At 52.3% G+C, this 12,189-nt stretch overlaps 1 long non-coding RNA gene across 1 annotated transcript in view; it reads right to left on the bottom strand.

Annotated features, from left to right (window-relative positions):
• Positions 1 to 8,565: 8,565 nt before the first annotated feature.
• The window catches only part of LOC109294217, a 21,530-nt gene continuing 17,906 nt past the window's right edge, over positions 8,566 to 12,189 (bottom strand). The window contains exon 2 of the long non-coding RNA XR_002096482.1: positions 8,566 to 9,436. This is a non-coding gene — a long non-coding RNA (uncharacterized LOC109294217). The remainder of the gene's footprint in view (positions 9,437 to 12,189) is intronic.

Raw genomic sequence — 12,189 nt, 5'->3', positions numbered from 1 at the left:
TGCTAGTCGCCCACTCACACATGCTCAAAATCTCACTCTGGCACTCTTCTACCCACACATTGCTCATACTCCCAATGTCCCTCTCATTTATGGTCAGAATCCCACTCTGACACCCTTCCATTTATACATGCTCATAATCCCACTCTGGTATTCATATGTGCACAGCATCCCACTGACACCTGTACATGCTCATAATCCTACCCTCTCTCACATTCATACTCGTAATCCCATTTTCACTCTTTCTCATTTATATGCTCCTAATCACACTCTGACACACTCCAGCTCATACATGCTCAGAATCCACTGATGCTTATAGTTGCTTATAATCCCATTCTGACTCTGCCTCACTTGCATATGATCGTAATCCCACTTTGTGATGATGATTTACAGTGATTTGTAAGTGCATGTTTTCACACATACATACTCATAATCCCACTCCGACACTCTTCCATGCATATGTGCTCATAATCCTACTTGTACATGCTGAATATCCCATGTTCTCATGCATACATACTCATAATTCTGGTTTGTCCCTCATAATCCTACTCTCCCACTCACTCTTTCATTCTCCTACTCAAACCACATATCCCACCCATATCATAGCCCCACTCTCCCTCTCCCACTTATACCTGGTCATAATCCCCATCTCAGTTGTATGTACTCACAATTCCCTGATCCAGCCTCATAAACCTGCTCTCACTTGGAATCCCACTCGGACATTTATACATAGTGATAATCCCACTCTACTACTCGTACATATTCAATATCCCACTCTCTTACTCATTCATGCTTAGAATCCCACTCATTTATGATCATAATCCCTCTCTGTCCACTCCCTTTTATGATCATTACCCCCACCCCCATGCACTCCTGCTCATACATGCTTATAACCTCAGTCTCCCATTCATAGATGTTTATAACCCTACTCTCCCGTGCATACATGTCCAATCACACTCTGACACTCGTATATGCTTCAAGTCTGGCTCTCCCCCTCATTCACGCTCATAATCCCACTCTGACACTGATACAAACTTGTCATCCCACTCTCCCATTCCTACGTGTTTATAGTCTCACTTGGATACTCCCATTTATACATGCACATAACCCCACTCTGAGACTCATACATACTCATAATACCACTCTCACACTCAGTTCTGATCATAATCCCATTCTCCCACACTCACAATCCCATTCTGACACTTGTACATAATCTTTCACTCTTACATGTGCATAATCCTACTCCCCCATACACTTGGAGACCCTGTCCCATTCTGCTGACAGTGCCCATGACAGGCAAGACTGGGCAGCAGCTGATCAGACTTGGCATCAGCATCTTTTATCACGTTGATCTTCGTGGCAGATGACACAGCGAGATGACTGCCTGTGGAGGCCATGTCAGACAGGTGCTAATTCCTGAGCAGGGTGCACTTAAATCAGGCATGTGGCAGCCAGAAAACTTTAATTTCCTGGTGCTGTGTTGCTTGTCTGAACTGTGCTTTCATCCGGTGGCCTTATCTCTGCCTTGTCTGTGCTGCTTAGTTTGCTTTCCCCCTTCCTGCTACTCTAAGGAGGTGTAGGCCAGGCATACCAGGTTCTTTGGGTACCTCTGAGATCTTTTATTAGACCTACTAGGCCAGGCATATTACTTTCTTCCTCAAAGAAAGGGCTGCACTGAGAAGTGAGGCTGGAGGATTTGTCCTGGGATGTGGCCTGTTCACTGTAATTGCTGGATGACCGCTCAGTATCTAGGGCTATTTTGGATCCCCTGGATTGATTTTAATGCTCTAGCGTGACTTGAAAGGATCTGCCTGCACCAGCCTTGCTTTGCACTAGCTGGAGGAGGTAACGGGGGGGAAAGCAGGGCTAGCTGGCAGGTATTGGACTGATCAGCAAAAACCCAAAGAGTCTTTCATTTTCTTACACTTTTTAGTCCCTCCTCCTCTCTGGTGCATTATCTCCTTGCCACGTGGGTGCATTTCACAAGGTGTGTGAATCTCCTGCAGGCGCTTAATTTTAAACCTTTTTCCATAAAATGGAGAAATGAAACGGAGCACAGGTGGCTTCACAGAGCACGTGAAAGGAAGGCCAAGGGGAATGGTTCCACTCAGAGGGTGAAATCAAGAACCAGTCCTAGGCTCTGTAAAATGTTAGCCAAATACTGCATCAAAATGTAGGGTGGGTGTGATTCTGGGGCTACCCACAGGAGGGAGCCCACGCTCTAATTTGAAATACCAACCTCATTTAGCCTGGTTTCACTGGCCTGCTTCTGCTTCAGCCTTACGGGAGAGTCTTCCCCTCCAAGTGGATGCAGCCTGGTCTCACGTGGGGTTTCAGAAAGCAGCAAGGACTCTGCTTAGACTCTTCCCCAAGATCCAAGAAGTGCGGGGACTTCTGCAGGCTCAAACAGCAGCTCCATCTGCACCGGAAGAGGCTGTGCCCAGTTCTGGGTGGTGGAATGTATTTTGGAGGTGGGGGCACTGGGATTATCCTAGATGCTCTGGGAGAAGAGGTTAAAAAGCCATGTCTAGGGCTAGAAAAGATCCCCATTTAAAATGCACATCCCACAGGAGCAGAGGGCTGGTGCTGCCTCCCTGGGCTGTGTATGCTGCTCTGGGGGGGGAATGCAGAAACTTGTCTGAGCCTTCACGGCAAACCCTGTCTGCAAGAGCATCTTGGCTGCTTTGACCTGGCTGGAGTTGTGTGGCTGCATTGGCAGAACATGGGTGGATGGCCTTACGGAGGAGATACCTGCAGTGTCTCACACGAGTAACTGTGTGCAATGTGTTCAATGTGCTGCTGCCTGGCCTTCCAGGGTAAGGAGGGGGCCACATGCCACCTTGGTCCAAGCCCCCAGCTGCATAACCCCTGGCACCACACCAAACTAACCCTGGTGCCAGGGCTTCAAAGGGCCCTGCTGAACCAGTGCAGAACCAGCAGCAGGCCAGAAATGGGACAGAAACCAGCACAGCTCCTGGGAGACCCCCAGGCTGGGAACGATGGCTCGGGTCAGCTATTTGCTCAGGGTTAGCCCCCTGGGGCCGGGGCTCCTGCTGAAGGCAGCGAGTGAGAAACCTGTGCAGAGAATGGCTTTAGCAGGAAGTGGCCTGAGCCATGCGCCTTGCACATCCCAGCACCGCTCCCATTTGTCTCGCAGTTCTGCCGTCAGCCTCAGAAGGCAGCACGGGGCTGATGGGCAGAAGACCCCCGGTGCCGAGAGGAGGCAGGAGGTTAGTTTGGGCAAAGCTCCCCCTTTGCTGTGTCTGTGTAGGAGGCTGCCTGCATGACCCCATCCCTCTTTCTCTCTCGCCCATTCTGGCTGCTGGCTCGGTGGCTGCGGAGCTGAAAGGGTTAATGAGCTAATGGGGATGGGGAGCAGCGCAGTTGGTGCCCCCCTCCCCACAAGATGAGTCTCTGGAGTCCAGGCCTGCTTGGCAACATGCATTTATGTATGAGATCCATTTATTTATAGACGTCTGGCCTATCTATGATAATGACTTGTCCCCAGCCCCATTCCCCTCCACCGGGGCCTCTGGAGCCAAGATACCCACCGCCCCCAGGGACCCCGGCCCGGTCTGTTCGGCTGAAGCAAGGCAGCCGGCTGCTCTGGCGAAGCAGAGAGCTGGATTTGGGCGCCTGGTTTTATTCTAGGCTTGTCCGGCAGGTGAATGAGTCGAGTGCAGCTCCCTTGGGCATGCGACTGCCCCATGGCTGGTATGAACGGGCTGCATTCCAGCTCCCGCACACATCGGGGGGAGAGGTGGGGGTGGAAAACCCACTGTGGAGCAGGGAAGAAAGGGCATCGGTCTGGGGGAAACCCTTGCCTCGCTCTCCCAAAAACCCCTCAGTAGATGAGCAGACTTCCATTTTCAGGGCTTTGCTGGGCTACCTTAAACCTGCTCCTGACTGGGGTCAGATGAGCTTGGCTAAAACCAAGCTCAGCTTTGCCCAGTCCTTTGCGTGGGATATACCTCCGTGCCCTTGGCATGGAGTGGAGACCGTGTGCTGTTGCCTCTCCGTGTCTGCTCCACAGTGCGTGTCCGTCTGGTCCAGCCGTGGTAGAGACCTCTGGTCTGGCATGCAGCATGCTGAAGGCCCGGGAGAAAGGACCTGCGTGAGACCCCCTTGGCATGCTGAACCCGAGCATGGGGACTGGCAGAGGGGAGGAATAAATGGCAGAGTGAAGGTACTTGGCAGGAGCTCCGCTGACTTCAGAGCAGCTGTGCTGAATTGGACCCAGGCTATTTTCTGTGTTTTGCTCTGACTCTAAAGGCAAAAGAGTGCGGGCTCCAGTCTGACATCAGTTGGTCCAGTGTGAATCCAGAGTCACCCCCCTGCCCTAACCGAAGCTGTTCCAGACCTACGTGACCTTGGCAGCGCTATCCAGGCCTGAGCCGGAGTATGAAAGCTGCACCTGTTCAGTGCCCATAAGTGCAGGGAACTGACTCTGATCTCCCCGAGGCCAGGCCGATGCCTCGGCTGCTGCTTTTAATTTCACTGTCCATGACAGCAGGATTGGGCCTGAGGGCTTTAATTTATTTTTTTTACCAAACTTGGAAAAAGAGGCTGGGTTTGCATTATAGCCATGTGATGCTGTTCGAAATCACGGTAATGAATGGGGCTCTATGCCACGGTATAGTGCACGCATGTAAACGTAATAGGGTGAATATTTAAAATCGTGTTTAACAGCTGCATAAATACATTAATAATTAGTCTTGGTGGTATACATTTAAAATGAGAAATGTGGTGCATGTCCTATGTACAATCATAAATATACACTTAAAATCAGAGCATGGGGGAATGCTGTCCTGCTTCTACTTCAGTCGCACCTAGGAGTCCCTGAGGGGTTAACTGCTTTTCCCTGTAAAGCGTAATCAGTGTGGGGTTTTTTCCCCCTCCTGGACCCTTCCTCTCTGCATATTCGAAGAAGGGGCTACCTTTTAACTGCAAGCCTTCACATTGCACCTCTCTCCACACAGCTGCTCAGCCTTGCCTCTGCAAAATGCTCCACCACTTCACCCTGCTCAGGCTGCAGCTGAACAGGCTTGCTGGCACCGAGATGACAAGCCAGGCTCTTGGGTACCTCTGACCTTGGGAAAACCTGGCGGCATGGGGTGCTGGAGCTGCAGGGGTGGGGAGAGCCCAAGGGGGTCTGGTGAAGATCAGGTCTCCTGCTCAGTGTGGCAGGCAGCTCTGAGCGCTATAGTGCCTGATGCACAATTGGCTCTGGGTGCATGAGGCACAGACTTGGCAGACCCTTCCTACTTTCTTTGGCCTGGGTGCTTTCAGTGCAGCTCTGAGTAATATGCACCTTGGTGCTACCTGTCTGTGCCGCATCCTTCTCTTTGGCTCCTCCAAGTTCTCTCTTCCTCTTGGTTGCAGTGGGTGGAGGGCTGGCTTCTTTGTTTGCCTTGTGTTGCAAACCTAGGCTGCTGCATTCTCCTTTGGGCAGGTCTCGTGGGGGTCAGTTTTCTCCCCACCTCTCCTAGTAACTAGCAAACCCCAGATTAAAGGTCTGGCCCAAATTGGACATCTCCTCTTGGCCTCCTTTGCACACAGGGAGGTAGCGGGGGTCAAGAAGGAACTGGACCAAGAAGATGAACCAGTCTTTGGGCCTTGCCTTGAAAACCAGCTTAAAAAAGAAGAGTGCAGCACGAGACTGCGTGGACTATGGAAAGCTCACTGAGGTCACCTTAAAGGATGCTTGTTTCTCACGGTATTACGTACAACAGGTTCAATCCGTTTTCCCCTTGGGTCTTAAAAATGCAAAATGGCCAGCAGAAAGCAGATCCAAAGGGCAAGAAAAAAATAAAAATAAAAGACTGCTTTTGTGGTAGGACAAGGCTGCAAGGCATGCCTCTGGCACTACGCGGCTGCCTCTCAGCGGGTTTGCCGCATCTAGGCGGTTCCAGGTGCCTCCTAAAACCTCTGAGCATGAAGTGATCCATTCACAAGTGGTCCCTGATTAGCTGAAGGCTGCCAGCCTGAAACTGAGCCCAGTGCAATGGCAATTGACCTTCGGGATATAATCAGCCAGAGGCAAATTTTCTGATGACAGAGCGAAAACTGAAAATGGGGAGAACTGGCCCAATCCCATACCGCCCTACTGATCTGGACACTGCAGAAATTTGCCCTATTAAAGAAAGTTGATTTAGGGTTTTGCCAAAATGGTAAAACTGTTTCATAGACAGAGAGAAACCACTTGTGCGGGCAACAGCGGGAGGCCGAGGGCTCTCTTGACTCCTCCTGACTTGGCCAATCTAGGCTTTAAAATCCCTTTCATGTAGTGCCAGTGCTCCCAGCTTGTGGGCTCTGCCAATAAAGAAACGGACTAGAAAGAATGGGATTTATGATGGCCAAAGCCTGTATTCCTGAACACAAGTGTTGCACCAAACGGAGGCACTTCTCCTGGCAGCGGTTCAATCTGTAAAACCGTTCCTGCGGCTAGTTGAATGGGAGGCGGAGTACAGTCAGGGCTGCCCCTGCATCCTTGCTCACGGCTGTTTCGATTTAGGAATCCTGAATGACAAGCTGACAGGTGGGTGGACAGGCTGCAGCACTGTGCTTTGTCCCACACAAGCATGGTCCCGCTAAGGCCTTACCTGGCAGGCTAATTGCAAATGCTGCCTGAAGCAGGACAGCAATGAATGAAATGCTCAGGGCAGCGCGCTCCCTAAAAGAGAGGGATGTCTCTGCTTCCCCAGACCATGGGAAAAGCAATGTTCCTCATGCACCTATTGCAACAGAGGCTGCGACATGGCAGAAATGGACTCCAGAGCAGCTCAGCATTTCCCGGTAAGAGATGCTGCTAGCAAAAGAGTGTGCGGTTGGACAACCAGCCGCCCTCCTGGAAGGCAGGATCCCTACAAAACACAGGCAAGAGAGCTTTCTGGTCACGGTGGGATAAGTTCGACTTGAGAGATGCAGTACCGAATAGGACGGCACGAGGAAAGAAGAGCGGCTGGTACAGGTGAGTATCAGTGGGGTGTATGGGAGGCGTTCGAGGAGGTTCTGAGCCACATTAGACCCCTGGATATTTTGGGTTGCACAAACCTTAACTTAGCAAGGAGCAAATGTCTCCAAGTGGGCTGTAAAGGAACGGGACAGAAAACGTGGGGCCTGTATTGCAAAGACGACCCCTGGCCCTAATACCTGGGGGGGGCCTGCACATGGGGACATCAGTGGAGAGCATTGCTGTCTGCCTGCTTGGTGACACAAGCTGGCCTTTCAAGCATGGTGTCACCACGGCTTTCCTAGACTGGTCTAGGAAGACTTGTAGCTGCAACGGTCCAAGAAGTGTCCAAGAGGCAGTGGGGTGTTTGTGATATCTCTTACTGAACCCACGGTACAGTTGGGAGAGACACTGGACCAGCTTCCCCAGGTCCGAGAAAGAAGCAGTCACAAGCTCAGCTAAATAACAGAAAAACCAATGAAGTGTGTTGAGCTCCACGTCAGTAAGCGCAGTCACTTACAGGACCGAAGCGTAGCTCTAAAGTAGGAGCAAAGAGACGTGAGCAGAAGTGGTTTCGCGCTTTCTCCAGAAGGAGCTGATGGCAGCTGATGTTCTAACGAGCACATTCGTTGCCAATTTGGGGTCCCTGGTGAGCTGCACACAGGTTAGTGGAGATACTTGTAGTCCAAGGACCACGAGACTCTTGGGAACATTGGTTTTGTGCAAAGATTTGATGCAGGCTTTTGCTGGAGAAGAGGTGGTGGCTGCCTCTGCTAAACAAAAATAAAGACCATCTGTTTCATAACCTTGCAAGAAAGGAGGGTGGACACTGGCTATCCTGGGGGAAGGACTCTGTGCGGTCCTGAGCCAGATAAATAAGGCCATAAATGAATACAATAGGGTCCTGCTGAGGAGGCACAGGGCACGGGGCGCTGGCACGGCTCCCTGCCCCGAGCGGACGATGAAGCTGTGGACATGTGCGACGAGAAGAGACCGAGACCGGCCAGGTCTGTCGCAGCCTGTGAAACATCGTCCTCCAGGACTCCCTGAAAGATCCAGCCGGAGAGGCTGAAACGAAGGATGCGGAAAAGCAAAAAGCTCCAAGAAGGTTTGGATGGGAGGGCAATCAGGGTGTGAAATGTTCCAGCCCTGCAAGCATGTGAAGAGCTAAGACCGTCGTTTAGATGCCACCACGATTTTAGGCTGTGCGGGAAGGGTGAGTGGAGCTGAGACAGGGCACAGTGGTAGGGACTGGGATACAGTTTGCTGAAACCAGGGGAAGGAGGTTCACCATTTCCCTTCATTGAAGAAAGAAGCCATTGACCCCCTTTATGGGATCTGGGAGCTGGTGGGGAGTGTTACCGACGCACACAAACAGGGATGCACAGGGTGATCAGAGGGGTTTAGCTGGGTGCTGTTATGTAAAGATGTGCACGTGCAAAAGGGAGAAGCAGGAAAAACATCCCAGTAGGAGACACGAAGGCAGCATGAAAGCAACAGAAGTGCGGGCACTGGCAGCCCAACCCTGGAAGAAGGCTGATGGAGCGTGCGGTTTGGGAGCGAACTGCCGGCTGAACAAAAAAACTCCAAAAAAAACCCAGAGCTGAGCAAATAAATGAACTCTTCTTCTTGGTTCCTCGTGTGCTCATAGGACTGGGACTTGGACGGTCTTTGAAAATAAGCAGGATTGCACCTAAGACATGACTGACAGCAGCAAGTTCTCCTTTCTAAAGGGAATAACCCACGGGACCCTACGCTGCGGGTACGGGCAGGAGCCTACAAGCAAAAGCCCTGTTGACCACCTAGTAGAGAACCAGCTGCTCTGTTGCCTTTTCAGCCGTTGCAAATTTGGTCCCAGCATTTTACTGGTTTGGGTCTGCTCTCAAGTTACAAGTGGAATATCTCAAGTGCAAGGATGCCATTAAGGAGGAAGATGGAAACCCGAATCATGAGCCCACGTGAGGCCAAATGCTGTGCCCCCGCTCCTCAAACAGGTTACGTTCCTGGAGAACGTAGCCATCGACTTCCACGAGGGCTTGATCCAGCCGTGGCTGAAGTTGCTGGGAATCCTGCCAGCGACAACGGATGCAAGTGGGGCAGAGGGTGGGTCACTTTTGTCTTTAAAAATGAATAAACCTCTGAGCCGAACAGGGGCTCGTTTAAAACCCGGCTTGCTCGCATATGATCTGTGGGGGCAGCCAGGCCAACTCCCTCGGAAATCGCGGTGAGCCCCATCCACCTGGCTTGATCTGATGCATGCAGGGACTGCACTGGCTTTGGCTGCTGGAGACCACCCTGCAATCGGCCACGTCCCCTAGGCTCGGGTCGTGAGTTGTAGGCAGGGGAGAGGTGTTTGTGGATGGAAAGGCCTTCACCCTCCAGGTCCCTTTGCCAACTCCATTCTTCCATCCTTTTTTTCCTATGAGGAAATGTCCCTCCTCCTTCCAGCATCAGTGAAGGGTTTGGAGGAAAAAGCAGTGCTGGCATCTGGAAGAAGAAAGCGAAGGAACAAAACACCATGAAGGAAGCTGGAAAAAATGAGGTAGGGAGCAAGAGTGCCGGCCTGATCCCGCGTTTGCTGAAGTCCAATGGAAAGACTCCCTTTGACTTCAAGGGACTGTGGCTTGTTCCCCTACCTTACTATATAGGTATGTTGCCCCTTTGGCTCGTTCCCACCTCTCACTCAGGGTCTTCGGTAATAGATGCCCCCACCACTTTGGGCAGACTGTATTTCACCCCGCGATGCCAACAAACTATCCCCTCGTCCTCCCGGTCTCTTGGATGAGTGTCTTCCAGTTCCTGTTAAGAGCAGACCAGCAATATCTAACTGATGTCTGAGTACGTCCAAAAATAAATGTGTGTTAATATATTGCATAGCTGGATCTGAGTGCAGGTGGGTCGGTCTGTGCATGCACGTTCAGGGGAGGGGACAGACTTCCAGTTCTTTTAAAAATCAAGCCTCTCTCCAAGAAAACCCAGTAAATAAGGTTCTACCTGGTTAAACCCTGCTTCTTCCAAAATGTCGTCTATCTATATTCACTCTTTCCACTTCATTAACTCCTTGCTTCGCTGTACGTGAGGCCAGATGTACGCATTGCTTGCACAAAAAAACCCAAAAACCCTTAGCCGCTGCTCAGATAAAGCCTGATGCAGAATGAGGGTTTGTTTGGTTTTTTAACGATCTCACGTAAAATAATGTCCAGATCAGAAAAACCTTAGGAAGCTGCAACGCATCCCTGGGGGCTTTCTTCTTTCTGAGATCTAGACCGCAGCAGTTTCCTGATAACTGTAGTTATGGAAAAGGGGACGAGCCATTTGTGCTGCTTTCACGGCTTACTCTGGAACATGGGTTTCCCGGCGTTTGCACGCTTGCCTTTCCCTTTCCCCGTCATTTCTTGCCGTCCAGCACTTCCCAAGCCCTCCTGTTCCCCCTCGCGAGCTCTTCGAAAAAGCCAGTGTTTCTTTCGGACCCGTTGACTAAAAAAGCCAAATACACAAAGTGCCGATAAAAGAAAATCTGGGAGTTCTGGGAATTACCCCACGACTCACGCCTGGAGCCTGCAGGGTTGGGCCGTTGGGGTCAGATCCAAAGTGCATGACATCAAAACCTTGACTTCTTCAGTGGCTTTGGTCAGGTCTTTGTATCCATGAAACTATCCTTTATGAGTTGTGCATGCTCCCCCAAGACGCTGTCCTCGCATCGTGCCCCGGCCGAGCATGGAGTCGCTCCAGGGAAACGTGTCCCTGTTGTCACTTTGATCCATCAGTTTATCCGGGGGTTGGGGGAGGTGGGTACAAGACCAGCTCAACCTCGCTAATAGCTTTATGATCCTTGTAAAACCTGAGCTGAAAGGTACCTTCAGACTCCTCTCTTGAAGGTGCAGAACGGGGGCTTTGCAGAGGGGAGCTTTTCTAATGGCCTGTTGTCAAATTAGCTCTATATCAGAAAATGCCAGTTATGGCTTATAATGAGCTGCCACTATGTCTCTGGGGATACAGATGGCCTGACACATGCCTGGCTGCTTTATTATAATGAATTTCCATAGCAGGGGGATAAAAATATTCCTGTGGGTCCCTTAGCAATTTAGATTGGTGGGGGGGGTGGGGGGGAATTATGTATTGACATACATAAGTGAAGGCTACTGAATTTTTAACTCCCTCCTTGCCTAGGACTTCAGTGCAGAGCAGGGAGATGAATGCTTAGCACGAAACAGGGTGATGAAGAAACAAAAAGCAGGATGGAGGAGAGGCCTGGTGAGGCAGGGAGGAGGTCCCTCCCTCCACCACAAATGCGGGAGGGGAGGTTGTCAGGGGGTGATGAAATTACACCCTAAATCCATTAAAAATGCAGTTTAATTCCAAAGGAGAAGCAGCCGTGGCCTTTATAGGAGCCTTGCTTTGCTCATTACAGCTGAGCTAAAAGCCACCTGGGCCTTCTTCCAAAGAGCGATGGGGGGCCAGGCCCTGCAGCCTCCCCCAGGCCTGGCTTTGGCCCCTCCGGCCTTTGTGTCACCGCTGACCCCGGCTCGGGGGACGGGGACGGGGGCCTGACGTGCTCAGACCAGAGCCACGCAGAGCTTCAGCAACGCGCGCCCAGCCCAACTCAGCCCTGCGGCAGCGGGTGGGGGTCTCAACTGGGCCCCTCTCTCCCCCGGCTGCAGCCCCCAGCCCCACCGAGGTCAACGCAGTCAGGATTTTGCCTTTTGCTTTTCGGCCCGGGCTCCCCTTTTTTTTTAATGGGAGCGTCTTTTGTCCCCGGTGAGTCTCCTAGGGATGCCAGCAAGGAGACGGAGCAAGGGCAGGAGCAAAGCACGGGGGGAAAAGATCCACCCAGCCCCACGCGAGGGGGGGACGCCCGGGCGGCAGGGCTCAAGGTGACAGGGGCGCGCAGACGTGTGCAGGGCGCCGGGGGCTGCCCGCCTGCTTCCCCCCGGCCCGGGGCAGTGGGACTTGCCCCCCGACCTGTGAGTTGCTGCTGGGGGGAGACCCCCACCCCCGTCCTGGGGAAGGAGGAGCTCAGAGCTGGGGTCCCAGCCCCCCGGCTTGCGAGGGAGCGCGGGGCTGCGGTCTCCCGGGCGGCGGCGGCGGCGGCGGCGGAGCAAAGCCCACCAGCCCCTCGGGCCCAGGCCGGGGGCGCTCCCCGGCGGTGCGGGGCGGCCCCTCTCTTGGCATTCACCGCGTGCCTTAATTGTGTGACATTAAATCAAGGTCCGCTGTGAACACGGAGAGCCGAGGCCGCG

The sequence above is a fragment of the Gavialis gangeticus genome, unplaced genomic scaffold (assembly GCF_001723915.1).
Source record: "Gavialis gangeticus isolate Ggan-Ray unplaced genomic scaffold, GavGan_comp1, whole genome shotgun sequence".
NCBI lineage: Eukaryota > Metazoa > Chordata > Crocodylia > Gavialidae > Gavialis > Gavialis gangeticus.
Note: the sequence above shows the minus strand (reverse complement) of the source record. Positions and strands in the feature narration are given on the sequence as shown.